Below are 18,813 nucleotides of genomic sequence, written 5' to 3' on the forward strand. Positions count from 1 at the left end.
AGACACCCCTGGGTCCAGATCCTCCCTTCATGATGTTCTTCTTATGCATTTCTAGGACCCTTTGGGTCCTTCTATTTCCCCATTCTCCCATATTTCCCTCACCTAGAGTCATAATTGGAAAGTCCTTATCTATCCAGATCTCTTGGTAAGTGAAGACTTTCATGGGACATCCCTTTTCGGCTAGTGTCCAAATATAAGTGAGTATATACCATGTGAGTCTTTCTGGGTCTGGGTAAATTCACTCCGGATGGTCATTTCTAATTCCATCCATTTGCTTGAAATTTTCAGGATTTCCTTGTTTTTAATAGATGAGTAGTATTCCATAGTGTAAATGTACCACAGTTTCTTTATCCATTTGACTGAGGGACATTTAGGAGGTTTCCAGGTCCTGACTATTTTGAATAAGGTAGCTATGAATATGGTTTAACATATGTCCTTGTTGTGTGTTGGAGCAAGTAGATCCATATTTATCACCATGCACAAAACTCTTCCAAGTGCATTAAAGACCTCAACATAAAAACAGACACACTAAATCTGTTAGAAGAAAAAGTGGGGAAGAGCCTAGAACCATTGGAACTGGAGACAGCTTCCTGAACAGAACTCCAACAGCCCAGGCTCTAAGGTCAACAATTAACAAATGGGACCTAATGAGGCTAAGAAGATTCTGTAAGGCAGAAGACACTGTCAAGAGAACAAAGGGATAGCTTACAGACTGGGAAAAGATCTTCACAAACCCTACATCCGACAAAGGTCTCATATCCAAAATATATAAAGAAATCAAGAAATTAAACTCCACCAAACCAAATAATCCAATGAAGAAATGGGACTCAGAATTAAACAGAGCATTCCCCACAGAGGAATATCGAATGGCTGAGAAACACTTAAAGAAATGCTGAATGTCTTTAGTCATCAGGGAAATGAAAATCAAAACAATGCTGAGATTCCACCTTACACCCATCAGAATGGCTAAGTTCAAAAATTCAAATGACAGCACATGCTGATGAAGATGTAGAGAAAGGGGAATACTCTTTTATTGCTGGTGGGAGTGCATATTTGTACAACCACTTTGGAAATTAATCTGGAGCTTTCTCAGGATACTGGCAATAGGGCTTCCTCAAGACTCAGCTATTCCACTCCTTGAAATACACCCAGAAGATGCTCCACCTTTTCTTTTCTCTTTCTTCTTTTCATTTCCTTCCCACAAGTAAAAGGCTCTCTTCTATCATATATTCCCTGTGCTAGTGTGATTCCTCATTTCAGCCCCACAAGAGCGTTAATGAAATCATGGACTTATCAGAGAAACTAGTTTATTCATTTTTTAAGGAATGTCAAACTACAAGGTCACTGAAGCATAATATATGAGAAAAAAAAGAATAGGTAATGGTCCTAAACTTCCCTTCCTGATAATATGACAGTAGTCACAATAATATAGTTTATCTACCCTTCTATATGTCTACATGCAAAATTTTCTTCCTAATTATAGAGCATCATGTATTAAATTTAATCGTTCTTTTTTCGGGATATTTGTACCAAACAGCAGAGAAAGTACATGTGAATCTCTATAAATCTTCAAAAAATGATTGAAGATCTTGAGGAAGCCCTATTCCCATTTTTCCACTCCTTGGAATATACCCAGAAGATGCTCCAGCACACAACAAGAAAATTTGCTCAACCATGTTCATAGCAGCCTTATTCATAATAGCCAGAACATGGAAACAGCCTAAGTGTCCCTCAATAGAAGAGTGGATAAAGAAACTGTGGTACATAAACACTATGGAATACTACTCAGCTATTAAAAACAAGGAATTCCCAAAATTTGTGGATAAATGGATTGAGCTAGAAATGATCATAATGAGTGAGTTAACCCAGAAGCAGAAAGAATCAAATGGTATATACTCACTTATATCTGCATACTAGCCCAAGGGACATGTCCCACAAAAGCCTTCACTTACCAGGAAACTGGGACAGAGGGGAGGGCATCCTATTGGGACTCTAAATGAGAGACGCATGGGAGAACAGCAAAATAAAAGGATACAGAGGGTCCTAGAAATCTACAAGTAGAACAATATGATAGGCAGATTTGGGCCCAGGGGTCCCGCTCAAACTAAGGCACCAGCCAAGGACAATACAGGAGGTAAACTTTAAACCCCTTCCCAGATCTAGCCAATGGTCAGAATATTCTCCACAGTTGAGTGGAGAGTGTGATATGACTTTCTCAGGTACTATGGTGCCTCACATTTGACCATGTCCCCTGGAGGGGGAGACCTGGTGGCACTCAGGGGAAGGACAGCTGGTAGCCAAGAAGAGACTTGATACCCTATGAGAAGATACAGGGGGAGGTAATCCCCCTCAGGAACAGTCATAGGGGAGGGGAATAATGGGAAAATGGGGGGGGGGAGGAATGGGAGGATACAAGGGATGGGATAAACATTGAGATGTAACAAGAATAAATTAATAAAAAAAATATTATAAAAAATGATTGAAGAACTGACTTAGTCAATAGTAAACTAGAGGATGAACACATTCAAAACATATTTGCTGAGGATATTATGAAAGAATTGTAAATAATTAAATAAAATGACGAACAAATGAGACTCATTTTGTAAAACGTATCAGGAGTTCCTCCCTAAAGAAAATGATGCTTAGCCTCTTGAAGACAGGAGCATAGTATAACTGTCTTCCCAGAGGCTTTAACCAGCAGCTGATGGAAACAAACGCAGAGACCCACAGCAAAACAATAGGAGGAGTCCAGGGAGTCTTGTGGAAGAGTGATAGGAAGGTTTGAGGAGCCAGAGGGATCAAGGGCACCACAAGAAGACCCATAGAGTAAACTATGCTCAGCCAATGGGGCCCCACAGAGACTGAACCACCAACCAAAGAATATGCATGGACTGGACCTATCCCCACTGCACATATGTAGAAGACGTGTAGCTTGTTCTTCATGTGAGTCTCCTACACAATTGGAGTAGGGGCTGTTTCTGACCCTGTTGCCTCCATTTGGATCCCTTCCCCCTCGCTGGACTGCCTTGCCTGGCCTCAGTGGGAGAGGATGCACTTAGTCCTCTGGTGCCTTGATGTGCCAGGGTGAATTGGTACCCATTAGGGGCCTCTTCTCTTCTGAGGAAAAGTGGATGGGGAAATGGGCGAGGGTTGTGTGTGTAGGACTGAGAGGAAAGAAGGGAAGGGACTATGATGAAGCTGTAAACTAAACATAAATAAATGATTAAGTGAATAAATAAAATTAAAAAAGGAAAGAAAGTCATGATCAGCAGGCCATTGATTGTCTGTAACTCTTCATCTACTAGTGAGATATCCACCCCACACACCATGGCATGTTGACTGCTTTGGTCATTTTTTAAGTCTTGTGCAGAATGCAATAATAATTATACCAAAAACTGGTCATGAATTCAAGATAGCATCCAAATGACATAAATGGATTTGGGACTTGAAGGGAGGGTGGACATTACATAACTAAAGTGTAATCATGTATGATATTCTCCATTAAAAAAAAAATACAGGCTCATGCCTAAAATCCAAGCATTCAGTGCTGAGCCAAGAAATTCAGAATTCAAAAGCATTCTTTGTTTATATAGCAAGTCCAAAGTCAACTTTAACTAAATGACACACTAATTTTTAAAAAATAGACTATAGTAATAATAATGTTAATTTCTTAAATATTATTAGGAAAAGGCTTCTGCACAAAGATTGACCATATTTTAACTATGTTAATTTGTTACTTTCTTCAAATAAAACAACTTAATGAGTGTAGTATTTTGTTATTATTGCAAGATTTTTCATTCCTGGTTAATATTTATTTTTTATTGAAAATGGAAGGTATTTTTAAGTTTTATTTTGGGCCTGTATCTAATTATATATTCAGTGCTTTTGTAATGTTCAATGTATGGGTTCATAAAAATATACATGACCACAAGGTGGCAACAGCACACAGTGAGCCTTCCTTTAGAAGCATTTGGACATGTATAAATTAGGTGGGTGAATATCTTACAGAACAGTCTCCATCTCAGAGAAGACAGGTCAAGACTACAATCTAGAAGAGGCAGAACATGGGTTTTATGGAGAAAGAGAACTTTAGGCCAGATTTTCTATTTTCTATTACTAAGTCTACAGATGAATCATTTGTAGGACAGAAAATTATGAAGGAAAGAGTTTGAGATTTTTACTGATCTTGGGATTTTGTCTTTTTTATGAAGAAGAATTATTTGATACAATTTCACATGGCATAAAAAACATACAATGTCTAGATGGCTAAAGTGCTGAAGAATAAAGATGGCTTATATATGTATAAAACATTTATAACAATAATAGATTAAAACAACTACACGTATAAGAATAGGAATTTGGCACTAGCAGACCTTTCACACATGTTAGGGTGTGTGTGTGCTCACCAATCACAGTGTGATGTCAGCCAGCTCCAGGGATGTACTTGTCCCTGATTTTGCAATGCCAGGAGTTCAAACACATGCCCAGCTTTTCACATGGGTGCTGAGGACAAAATTTGGGTACTTCTAAGTGCCAAACTCTTTACAGAATGATAGTTCTCTCTCTCTCTCTCTCTCTCTCTCTCTCTCTCTCTCTCTCTCTCTCTCTCTCTCTCTCTCTCTCTCTCTCCTGTCCTTTTGTAGTACATTTATTTAGACTTCTTGTGCTTTTTGGCTTTCCATTTTTGGGTCTGTCTACTGAGATTGACATAGTTGAAGTGTTTTTTAGAATATGTAATTATGTTCATACAATTAAGTGGCTAGAGGTTGAAAAGTTGTCAGAAGTCTTGGTTTTTCTTAAGAGGTCTTTATGGTTTCTGAAAGTTTGTTTTGTTTTGTTCTTTTTTTTTCTTGTACTCCTGTCACTATTCTCCCATGAGTACATATTCTTTTCCTTTCTTTTTAATTACAGAAGTTTTCTTGATGGTCCACTCTCTTATTAGGGTAATTTTAACTACCCAGTTAAAGGCCCTTCTCAAAACAGGGTAGGACAAAATACCAGGATATTATAATAATTTACATGTGAAGGGATTATAATTCAGCAATTGCTACTCAGATAGGAAGGCTGCATTAAAGCACTGTTTGTACTTTAAAGGATAAAATTATTTAATAAAGGAATATTACTAAAATGAGTCACGGAATTTATGTTCCTGCTTCTGCTCTTTATTTTCTAAACTTTGATCCAATAGTGTGAAAATTCACCTCTCTTCTGATAGGTCCATTCCTACCACTGCGAATCTATAGGTAATATATCCTCCTCTATCATGAACTAGTAATGAACCAAAATAAATATTTTCCCTTCTATCAGGTCTCCTGTCACAATGATGAGAAAACAAATGAATACAAGTTCCGTATGGATTTGCAAGGGCACAATAAAATCCCAGAGCAGTTTAATGATGAATCACTTTCATTTGAGGCTACTGAACACTGATAGACTATCATTTACTTCCTGTGTTATTTCATACTTTTAACAGTGTGTGCTGTATCCCACATATCTGCTTACACTGAGAAAGAATTCAGTGCTCATTAGCTCTTGGGATTCAGTTCATTTACATCACAGTACTGGACAAGAATTCAGTCAGAACTGAAAATTAACTTTCATTTAATTTATTCTAACAGACATTACAGTGTCTGCTGAATACTCATCTCAGTGATGACATTCATAGCAAGTGGAGTGGCCATTAAGAGGTTCAAATCATGATGAAGACAATGCTTCACTGAAATCTACCAGTTCCATTAAAATATCATTAAAATGAATGAACTAATAAGAGCTTTAAAAAAAAAAAAAGCTGTGATGGCTATGAGTTACTGTAACTTTATTACTATGAAAATAGTATTTATTATTATTATTATTGTTGTTGTTGTTGTTGTTGTTGTTGTTGTTGTTACTGATTTAAACAAATAGGATCCAACCTGATAGTACTGTATTTAAATTAATCCTGATTAAATGTATTTAGCCAACATTTTATTCATTTAAGACATTATATTAATACATCTAGCGCTTTTCTGGGATTCAGGACAGAATGATAAACTTACCGGCCTCATCAAACTTTATTTTATCCAAAATATAGCTAATCAAAGGTTAAATTTTCATTCACAATTCAGGATTGCTCAGAGTCCCTAAAACCCGTTTACCAATATTCAATACATAAAGATACATATATATTATTGAACATATGAAATACATATAATTACTACATTTCAGTAAAGACATCATGATGTACATAATATTAATGGGTAAATTAATAAAAACAATTAAGTTGTATTTAATGATTGAAAAAAAGAACATGAAAAGCCAATAAACATAATTAAAATTTAGGCTTATTTGTCCTTGTGTTCACATTTAAGCATTAGAGGAACAAGGAATGTTAAGTTCACAGGGTTTCCTCTTTAAAGGGAGAGAATGTACTGATTTTCCATACGAAAGTCTGGGGCTGTGGGACTTGGTTGATAATTTAATATTTGAGTGGCCAGGCTACACAAGAATCTCCTCCTGAGTGTTATCATGAGCATGTTTGTTTTAGTTTATCTAAACCTTAAGCCTGTCTCTCAGTTAATCTATAGAATGAATGTCATGACCAATGTCACATGTACTTTATGAAGAATTCCCATATAGTCATGCCTTAAGCTGTCCTTTTCATATGGGATTGAGTTACTTATCACCAGGAGATGTTTTTATTTTTTGGTTTATTTTTTCTACTTGTCTTATGTATAAATCCTTATAAGTAAACTACGCAAAGTCGGATACTCTAGTTTGGAACCAAAGGCAGCTACTGTGTTGTGTTGAATTGAAACTCCTGCATATCTCCTGTAAATCATTACTCTTCTGGCCTTAGTGGTCTTTTGCAGAAGTTTTGTTTTATATGCAAACATGTTTTTGTTTTAATCCCAGGTGTGGGATCCATCTTTTCTATAGCTGATAACTGCTTCATGAGTGGGCATGTGATCTTTGTCAGCTGCGAACTGCCTCATGCAAATGTGCGGTCTTTGTCAGTAGGGATAAAAGCCAGATCCAGAAAGAGACTGGGGGCTCCACAAAAGAAGAAGGCTGCTGCTGTTTCCTCTTGCTGCTCCTGGTTGCATTGCTGCAGTTTGATGAGAAGAAGTCAAAGAAATCCTGTAATGGATAGGGGACTGGCCTGAGGAGCCTGTAGACTCTAAACAGTAGGAAATAGCTAAGAAAAGTTATGGCACCTCTCTCCTCACTAACCTTCTTTCTATTCTACCTGGAGTTGGGGTGTTGATGGGGACTGGGGTTGAAAAGGTAAAAAGAGATATAAGGAACCCAAAATAAAACCGGATTTAAAAAGTACACCAACAGTGGTCACAGAGACACTAGCAACCAGAACCCAACATTGGTCATGGGCCCACAGCTCTAAGACTCTCGTGGTCTTTTCACTGAGCTAATTCACAGTTTCCTCCAATTTTTCAAAAACTAATATTAGTTTTTTCATAAATATGCCGTGATAATGGTTTCCTCTCTTTCTGCTACTCACAGTTCTTCCCTATCTCCCTAGCAAGCCAGATTCACCTAGGTTCTATCTCTCTTCTGAAAGTAATTAGACATCTAACAGACAAAAATAGAATAAAATATACTAAGATAAAACAAAAAGCCACAAACAAATTTTAATTAAATAAAACAAACAACCAGAAGTAAAAATCACAAAAATTGGTATAGAAGAAAAGAACTTTTTTTGCTCAATTAGGAATCCCACAGAAACAAAATTCTAAAAGCCATAGTATATACATTAAGGACCTGTGAGGTAAAACTAAAACCAAAAAGGATAATAGTTTAAAAACATATAAATTTAAGAAAGAAAAATGATAAAGTCCAAGAAATTTATGAGAAAAGGAACCTCAAAGATGCTCTTTGGTTAAATTTTTGTTAGGCATCTACTGTGGAACAAGCAGCCTACATGTAAGAGGAGTTTGTTTCCTCAGTGAGACTTCCTTACAGAAAAATAATTTTTCATTTTCAAATGTGGAGACAACATCTGATTTATGGAAAGGGATAGTGTCTACTTCTCCTTTCAGTTCCGGCACCCTATTTGGCGCAGACCTTGGAGGTCCTGTTCGTGCTGTCGCAGACTGTGTGAGTTCATGTGTGCGGTAATCCTTTTGTTTAGAAGTCTTTGTTTTCTTGTCCTCCATACCCTGTTGGTCCTACATTCTTACCAAAGACCCATGTTCAACCTGTGACATTATAACATAATGTCATCAGGTAACAAATATACTCTTCAGATCTACACAAAAAATTAGGGGACCTGCACAAACTGATAAATCAAACCAACATTGCAAGCAGAGAATCTAGACCATACCTGTTCAGATGTTGCAGATGGACAGCTCATTCTCCACATTGCCAAGTGAGGGGAGAGCAGTGGACAGCCTTTGACAAGACCTCTGGAGCCTGAGATATTATTGCTGCCCCTTGGCAGAGAGGACCTATGGGAACACAGAGGAAGGGAAGGCAGGATACTCAGATGAGACCTGATAGGCTGCGGTCAGAGTGTAGGGGAGGAGGACTCCACTGGTCAGAGTTCTAGGGGAAGAGAATAGGGCAGAATTGGGAGGGAGAGTGGGAACATGATGAGAAGAGCCAGAGGACTGCAATTGCTATGGAATGTAAATAAATTATAATTTAAAACAAAATGTTACCCCAAAAGAAAAAAAAAAGTAACAACGAAAAAACTTACAGAAAAGTCTCATACTATTTTATGTATGATTATGAATTTGTGCGATCCCATTTCATGCATTACTTGCCCTTGTGAAGTTGCTTGTGACATGCAGGCCACAGGTTGGATGTGCCTGCCAGTATAGGTCTATTTATAATGTGTGACAGAAACCTTGCCCTTAAACATTTACAAAATAGCTATTAAGTTCTGGAAAACTGTGCTGAGATAGGATCTTGAGTTTTGCTTTGTAATCATAATGAAAATAGCAGTAAAGCATGAAGATGTTTTTGAAGGTGATAACCATGCTCATGACATAGGTTACTTAGGTGTGCATTCATATGCAAATTCTACATTATTTGTAGTTTGATTTTGAATAGCAAATAAGTTCAGAGGCACTTTTACGTAGGGCCCAAGTTTTATCTTCCTCATGCACAGTTTCTATTACACCAATTTGGTCTAGCTGTGTTTGAAAGTTTGTTTCTCATATTTATATTTACACTAAAAATAAGCTTGGGAAACAAAATGCTTTTCAGCATTTATAGTATTCTTTGTTACATTTTTATTTATTATTTGTTTTTTTTTTCTTCCAGAAAAGTTTCTATTTGTCAATAATATTGGACAGATAGCCCTAGGAACCATTACAAAATGTTTCTGAACCTATTTACATTCTTTCTACCACTCTCTTGTGTGTGTGTGTGTGTGTGTGTGTGTGTGTGTGTGTGTGTGTGTTAAGTGTGATGTCAATGCTCTGCCAGGTAGGTTACAAATATATAATATTAAGAGGGAGGGAGGGAACTATGACCTGCATGTAAAGTAAAAAAATAATTAGTTAATTAAAAATAATGTGTAATATTGTTTATTTCCAGCATTGTTTATGGTTCTAGATCAAGGAAGCAATAGAAAATGAATTATCTCGACTTTCATGAGCATGTGCATAGAATGACTGATGGCTCGAGAAATCTGTGGGTATATTCCAATGCCCCCTATGCACATGTCAGCTTCAATTTTTCCCTTTTTTGTCTTGGATGTACTTTTGTTAACTCCAACTGGTAATGTCACCTTAAATAACTGCAGAATTAGACAACAACTACTAATTACTTTTGACAAATTCTCCACAGGTAAGACTGTGGTCACACAGAGAGCTCAGAATCAAGTAAAAGAAAGAGAAATACTGGGAACAGAATTTGCCAGCAATTCTCAGTCTGATCTCTTGGTCTATGATAATTAAATTGCATCAGATCTCTGAGAAGGAAGATTTAGAGGACTCAGATGTGAGTCTTCCTTCTCCATCATTTCTAGGTATTGATGTCTTTTCCTGTGTGTCTGTTGGTTTTCAACAATAACATGAAGGCAGATAGAAGAGGAATAAGTCAGAACAGTTTAAAATACATCAATATTATTCATAGTCATTTTATTTAACATATCTATGCTAAATGGTATTTTTTTTTTAAATTTCACATCAATTTCAACCTTAATATGTGAAGTGAGTCATTCTTCCTAAAGGAGGACTACATTTTTGGTAAGTCCTTGAGCTGCTCTTTCAGTAGTTGTCCCCCACATATTGTTTCATGGTTTTGTGCAACTTAGCTTTCTTCAGATGATATAAAAACAACACTTCACCCAATTATAATTAAAGGTTGAGCTGTTCAGCACTTTTTAGAGCTCAAAAGGGGAACATGAGTTTGATATTAGTTAACACTTCAGCACAATGCTGTCAGCAGAAATCAACCTAAAGGAGGTATAGTGTGATAAGTCTTCTATTGTGAATATTTTATTCAAGGAGTATAGGAAATTATAAGAAAAAAATTATGAATTCAGCCCATGGGAACCACAGTGACTACCAAATGTAAGCTCATCAGAGTCTCAGGAGTGGCAACTGAAGCCTTTACAATATTGATAGGAAACTGAATAAATTTTATACGGTTAAGAGTGTTGTTTGCCATCTTGAAAGTTCAAGTGGAGGAAAAGTAGGAAATTAGTGATACCCAATCTGTAGCCCCTTGTGTCATTTATCTTACAATGCATTTCAAATACACTTTAAGTTGTTGACATAAATATATAATCTGATGGTGTGGCCTGAAACAGAAAAGCAGGCAACAGCATCTGTGTCAGAGCCAGCTCTCACTTTTCTCACTAGGGTGTCCACCAATGATCCAGCTGCCCATAGGCTATATCTGTGCAGGGGACCCAGGTCGAAATCATTCATGGTCCCTGGCTGGGGCCGCAGTTTCCAGAACACCCCATATTCCCTGGCTATTTTGTTTGGTCAGCCCTTTCATGGAGCTTCTATCCCCTCTGAGTCCTCCATCCTTTTCCCCATTCTACCCCAAGACCCCTTGTGCTCCACCCCATGTTTGACTATGAATGGTATGTACTCACTCATAAGTGATTTTTAGCCACATAATACAGGAGAACCATACTACAATTCATAGACCCCAGGAAGATAAGACCCAAGGGAGGAGGCTTAAAATTCTCAGAAATGGAAATAGAATAGACAATGGAAGTGGTAAAGGTGGTGAGGACATGATAAGAGAGGGAGCATGAAGAGAAATGAGACCTGATATCAGACCTGGAGTAAGTGGGGCCGGGAAGACAGAGGGCCTATAGAGAGAAAAGTAAACTTGGGTTGGGCTTCTTCATGACAAGCCGGAGGGTAGTCCCAGGGAGTATATGAGGGTGACACTAGCTGAGACTCTTAGTAGCAGAGGTCATGGAGACTGAAGAGGATACCATCCAACTAGATATAACTCCTAGTCAAAGGAGGAGAACACCAACTCACCCAGGGAACCTTTGATCCAAGACTTGCCCTGCCTACAAGATGTGCAAGGTCAGGGATAAGCTGAGATTGAGGAAATGTCCAGCTGGTCCCTGGCCCAACCAGAGACCTACCCATGGGAGACAGCCAACCTCTGGCACTACTGACAATACTCTGCTGTGCTTGTGGATGGGAGCCTAGTATGGCAACAGCTGAGCAGCTCCACCCAGCAGCTGATGGAAACTCACGTAGAGACCCACAATTAAATTAGATAACTATTAACAATAGAGATTTCCTTGTTGGAATTAGGAATTCAATATTTAGAAGTCAATATGACATCATATTCAGGTAACAAAGAAAGCTCTCTCTACATGTGGACAAAAGGCTAAAAAAATATTTTTGAGATTATAACATAATTACATAACTAACCCCTTCACTTTTTTCCCTCCTAGTCCTCCTATATATGTCACCTTCCACTTTTTTCAAATTTATGAATTTTTACTAATGGTTGTTACATAATAAATGTGTATATATTCATAAATACATTCTTTTCTGCCTGGATAATGCTGTGTGTTTGCATGTTTTCAGGATGAACAGCCTGGTATTGGAAACCAATTGGTGGTTTTTTTCCTTGAGGAAGACTATTTTTCCAACTCTGAATTCCTTAGTTGCCTGTATTCCTTTTACTTTTATTATTCATTGTTACAATGCATCCCACCCATAGCCTCCCTTTCCTCCACACTTCTCAGTTCCTCCTGACCTTACCTCTCTTCTTCTTTATGTAGGACCGAGGTCTAGGTGCTTTTCCTCTGTCCACATTTGCACATCTACTAATATTGTCCTTATTCAGGACATTTTTAAGCAGTCATGTTGGGGAGGCTTTACTGGTGTAGCATCTGACATTTTTAAGAGACACATCTCACAACAAACTCCCTGTTGCTTTGGCTCTTAATTTCTTCCAGCCTCCTTCCTGTTCTGCAATGTTGCCTGCTTATAAACTATATTCTTGCATAAGAAAGAGGGAGAAACAAATATTCTTTGGACTTTAAGAGAGTGCTAATGATGGGAAGTCTACCAACATGACCTGACTGAACTGCAACTTCTTTTTTTAAAAACTGTTAATATTATCATTTTGGGAGCTACGTTTTCAAAATAAGGATTTTGAAGGAACTTAAACATTCAGTAAGTAAAGAACAAATATTGGTATAAACACATAGAGAATGTTATTAATTGAAATTACAAAACAGAACTGTATAATATAAGCAGACATAATAGCATATAAGTAAATAACAAAGTCTAACAATATGGACAGATTTGTAAAATAATAAATAGCAAATTCTATGAAAGTTATCTACATAGAGAATACAAGTTACATAAACTAACAGATAATTAAAATACCACAAACAGCAAAAAAGAGATAACTCAACTGTATCATTGAATAAAACTCAATAAACGTATTACATATTAAAATTACTTATTGGTCCACAGATTAGAATTTAGACAAGAAATTTATAAGACCTTTTACAGTATGTGTGTATATGTGCATGTATGTTTATATGTATAGTTTTTCATTTGTGTAAATGTGAGTGTCTGTGTCTTAAAGGGAAGTGTCAGAAAGCCCATTTCTCTGTTCATATATATGTTGGAATTGCCTCATATCTTACAGGTATTTGGAGAAAGGAAGAAAATCATTACTTTTTCAATTTAGAATAAATAGTGATATGTCCATAAATGGGCTTAGCATCATGACAATTGTAGCATCTCCCCTGGATGGCTTATGTGACCACAGTCCCATACTCTTATGTATTGTATTACTCAAGAATATAAAAGCATGAGAAGAAACATATTAAATGATTTTGAAATGGTGTGCAAACTGAAAAGGTCTTCTTGCTATACTGGACAAGACTCTCTGGTGTCGTTTATTAGGAATTCAGAAAACACCAAACATTTTTGAGTACTTATTTTTATCTGTCTTTAGTTACAAGAGAGTTAGGCCCTTAGAGGAAATATGCTTAAAGTATCTCAGTAGGACTTACACTGAAATCCTGAACTCTAATCTAAATATATTTCCATGCACCTGAAGATTTTGTTTAGTCTAACATGTTTGAAAGCCTTATTATATAGAAATAGCTCACTCTTCTCTATTATGAATGATTGGGCCAATAAATCTTAAAGGCAACATGCAATTCAACATATTTCAACAATTTTCTTTTTGGCCACATTGCAGATATCTAGATTTAAGACAACCCATTAAACATTGGGACATATTGGTTTTGGTAAACAAGTTTTATTCAAATAACTTATAAAGTTATATGACCCACGCCAGCAGCCACTTTGGAGATACAAATAGCACTTAGATCGGATAGTTATTTATCAAAGACTGAAATATAAAATTGGAACAAAATAATTTATTTGCCTAATATTCTCTGGAGGAAAATGATTTCATAAAATAGCATAACTCACAAGCTGATAAGATAGCTCCCAGAATTACAGTACCCAAGTGACCAAGCTGAGAAACATCAAAATATATGAATTGCCTTGTCAGATGATGGAGTAAGGGATTAAAGAGTTCAAGAAAGTGGACTTGCTAGAGTGGATTTAATATGTGCAAGCCATAAGGCAAAAAGAATGATGAAGTTCTGTAAGATGGACCTGAGGACATGTGATCCATCAAATACACACAGTGTCCTGATATGAAAGGCAACTGCATCACCAAAATGTTCAAAGACAAGTTTCTGGTACAAGGCTTGAGGGGAGAAAGGCCGTTACAGAACTTCTCAGCTTGATTACTGAAAATATCAGGCTTAAAAGAACACTGAAACATTACAGTTCCAAGTGACAGCACTTACCCAACAGCAATAAGGAAATGTTTGGCCACAGATGGTATAGTAACTTTCAGTCTGGGTAGCAGCCCCAAGCACCAACTCAATAGGATATTTTATTGGTGTTTAATTGAACATGACATCCTTCGGTGTACAATATATTGGTGGGAAGCTAATTCACTCTGTAATTTAAATCAAAAGCAATGAAAGTTTTGCCACAAAGGGAATGATATAATTTTAATGAAATATTATTATTTTTGTATAGCTACTAACAAATTCTTGATAATACTGAGACCCATCAAATGCATGATTGTTTTCTGGAACTAACTATATTAGCTAGTTATTGTCAAATTGACACAAACTAGAGTCACCTAGGAAAAATAATCTATTTGAGGAATTACCCCTATCAGAATGACCTGTAGGCAAATTTTGTGGGAGAATATTCTTGATCATATAATGATCAAATAAGGATAGAAGAGAAAGGGCCCATTCATTGTGGGCAGTGCTACACCTCAATAAGTGGTCCTGGGTTGTAAATGTAAATAAATAAATAAATAAATAAATAAATAAATAAATAAATAAAGCAAGCTGAGCAAGCCATGGGAAGCCAGATAGTAGGCACTATTTCTCCATAGTTCCTCCAGAAGTTCCTGCCTTGAGTTTTGTCCATGGCCTTCCTCAATGAGAGATAGTGGTTGATGTAGGTAAGTCAAACACATCTTACATCTCCAAGTTGTTTGGGTTCTGTGTTTATCACAGCAACAAAAATCAAAGTAGGATACAAAGTGATAATTCTGCACTGAAGTATGAGTACATAGTAACCATTTCCTCATTATTCACACAAAATAAAGTGCAGACATTCACTTAACTGTGTCTGAGAAAACTGACTGCACACATACTTCTGCCTCTACCAAAACAGCAGTGGGTCAAGAAGTTGGAGCACTGTCAAACCACTTCTAACCTTGGAAGCACTTGAGAAACAGATCACAAAACAGTTTATACAAATAATTTGTGGTCATTCTACGAATGCTGAGTGATTAACTGTCATTTATACCTTTAGAAGTTAGCACTACATCCGAGAGAGTTCTTGGTTATGAGAGAAAGCTTTTTTTAAAAAAATTAAGTCTAAAAACAATCCTATAAAACTGCTGATTCATAATTAAACTCCTTAGAGAAATATATAATACAATATAAAATTACATATAATCTAATATAAAGTTATATACAATAAAATACAATTCTATGTAATATGTATAATATATAATATCAAATAATAGAGAATATAATATATTATATATAATCATATACTGTAGGTGTGTTTAAGACTTATGCAATTTTCAAACTACGGAGCTGATTACTCATTCTATTTACACTTAAATTGTCTAGTATGGGCCTTTCATAAGGAAAGTTACTTCTGAAAAATGATTGTAAAGTGATGAAAGCTACAACCAGTGTTTGCCCTAACGTTCATCTATGACAAATTTTGGAATAGGATTTGTGGACTTTTGTACAATAACTATATTGGGTTCTCTATTTTAAAAGAATAGTTTTAGGAGAATATTTATTTATACAAGATGAGGTCTTTAACATATTCTCTTGGGTTATGTTAGCTTATCTTCCATCTGCTATTAACAGAGTACAAACTGATTTAAAATATCAACACATTTCAAAGAGCATTATGGGAATCCATTGCATTGAGAATAGCATGGTGATTTGCTCAAATGGCTCACAGCATGGTATTAGGAGGGAAAAGTAGTTATGCAACATGAGCAGAGTGGATGTTGGCAGTGGTGCAAGACAAAAGTCTTTATCCCTACTAACCTTCAAGAGACAACCAAGTTGGGAGTGGGACAGCTTAAGAATGTGTGAAACTTCAAACAATGTTACTCTACTCTTCTGTAAAGAGTAGCATATTCAGTAAGAAAGACATCTGCTGAGATAAATCTATTTGAAAAAAGGAATGCATGTATCCAGGAAGCAAGAACTTGAAAGACCAGCTGCTATTTGCTCACTTCTCAAATATCTAAATTCATAGTTAGATGTCATATGTATGCATACAATATGAATTTGCAATAATTAGATCTTGTTATCTCCAAGGATGGAAAGACATTTGTATTTAAATATGTAAGACTCTGTTTTGACACTAAGACATACTAAGTATTTGAATATTCTCATAGTAAAGTCTTTTACACTGAAAATAAATCGACTTATTTTTTACGTTTATTTTTTTCTGGTATTTTTGTTAAAAATTTAAAAGCAGTCTTTCTTACTTTGTTAAGAATGTACGTATAACTTTTATAGTGTGAACAAATGTATGTACAGCTTTTATAGTGGGAGTGGTTAAAATCATAGTAATAATAATTCAAATTATTTGTTAAATTTATTTTTCTTCCAGTATTTTTCTATGAAATTCAAATACAGTCTTTCTTTCTGTGTTAAGAATGTATTATGAATGCATGTATGTCTTTTATAGTGTGATTCATTAACTTCACAGGTCATCCTACCAATGTATTGCATAATGGAAGCATTTTAATAAGTAAACTGAGTAAAATAAATAGTGCACCATAATCTTGGAGACATCATACACCAATTGAAGACCTACTGAAAATAATCTGATAATCATAGAAATAATTTGGGTTACTGTTGAGCAAAGCTCAGTCTTTTTCTATCTCTTAAGAAACTGACAGATATATGGTCCTATTAAATTTAAACTTTTAAGAACTTCATATATGATCACTATATTTACATTATTGCCACTTCCCCTCCACCCTCCATATACTATCCACTCTCATTAAAATTCATTATTCTTGTTTTGCACACACACATGCACACACACACACACACATACACACACACACACACACACACACACACACACACACACACCACTATTGTAGACCCTACTTAATTTTCATGCAGACTGGCACTAAATGATTATCCAACTTGGTGGTTGAAATTTTGAAGACATTCAAACCTCTATAGTTACATGTGTCAATTCTAAGTGTGTGTGTGTGTGTGTGTCATAGCTTGGTTTCTATCATTTTGATAATTACCATGATCAAAGTAACTTGGGAGAAAATGGTTGATTTGTTTTACACATCCCAGGTCACGGTCCACAGCCAAGCGACATTAAGGCAAGAATTTAAGACAAGAACATTCATAGAGGAACTGAAGTAAGACTATGGAGAAATGATACTTGATGGATTGCTCTTGATAATTTACTTAGTTTGCTTTTTATCATGGCACCAGCCACAGTTGATTGTGACCTCCTATAGAAATTATTAATCAAGACATTTACCTACATATTCCTTACAAGCCAATAATATGAAGATATTGTTCTTGATGGGGATTCTCCTTGAAAGATAACCCAAAGTTTGTGTCAAGGTGACAAAAATTAAGCAGCATAATATGTATCTGAACACATATTTATATGCCTCAACATCTACCATGTAATTATTTTCTATCACTTACTTACCTATTAACAATCATCTATCTAGTATCATTAATCAATACCATATTTCATTGTTTCAATAATCTTGACAAATGCATTAGATATTAGTCTTTCAGGAGAAGAGATTTTTTTTGTAGAAAACAGTATTTAGCTTCATTTTCAATGATGGTATTTCTTTATGTTGTCTTACTTTTATACTCAAATAACAGTTTCTTTCTGTGGTTATGGCTCAATGTTTCAGGAAAAAAAAAAGTTATGCCCAATATTGGAATTCTAACCAACTACTCTCCTATGCCTTTGATGCAAGAAAGACAAGAGTATGTTTACATTTGTGCTGTGATAAACATTTGCTAGAGAAAGAGAATAGGTTGAAATAAATATTATAAAATTAAGAGCCATCATAAGTACTGAAAGTAGTATTCAGAGATTGCTTGATAACCTTTGGTTCTTATCTGGGTTAATTGGGGTCATGCAGAGTCAGTTAGTTGGAGTTAGTAACTTAAGCCCTTGTAAATTCTGTTAAAAACTACTCAAGTGTTTCTCACTTTTCCCCATGTGACACTTTATATGTCTTTCAATGAGAGAGAGAGAGAGAGAGAGAGAGAGAGAGAGAGAGAGAGAGAGAGAGAGAGAGAGAGAGAGAGAGAGAGAGAGAGAGAAACAGAGACGGTCACAGACAGAGAAAGAGAAAGAGAAACAGAGACAGAAAGAGACAGACAGAGAGAGAGAGACAGAGAGAGAGAGAGAGGAGAAAGACAGACAGAGAAAGCGAGAGAGAGACCCAGAGAAAAAGACAGAGACAGAGACATACTGAGAACAGATCCAGAAAAGACATGGGAAGAATGAAGTAGAGTATTCAATTATTTGCTGTCTCTTGGTTAAATGATCCCATGGGAAAATGTGAAATGTTCTAATTTCTTTTATTAATTTGAAACTGACAAGTTATTAGTGACCCATAGTTTATTATTAATGTGTTCCAACCGATTACAAATATTGAAAATACATTTTTTGTTGAATATTTTATACATTTTAAACCCAGTTTCTAAAAGTAGTACCTGAGATATATAACTCAAAATATAGGTCCAAGGGGGCGATGCTTGAATCTCACTGAGAA

This window comes from Acomys russatus, chromosome 9, assembly GCF_903995435.1.
Source record: "Acomys russatus chromosome 9, mAcoRus1.1, whole genome shotgun sequence".
NCBI classification, from domain to species: Eukaryota; Metazoa; Chordata; class Mammalia; order Rodentia; family Muridae; genus Acomys; species Acomys russatus.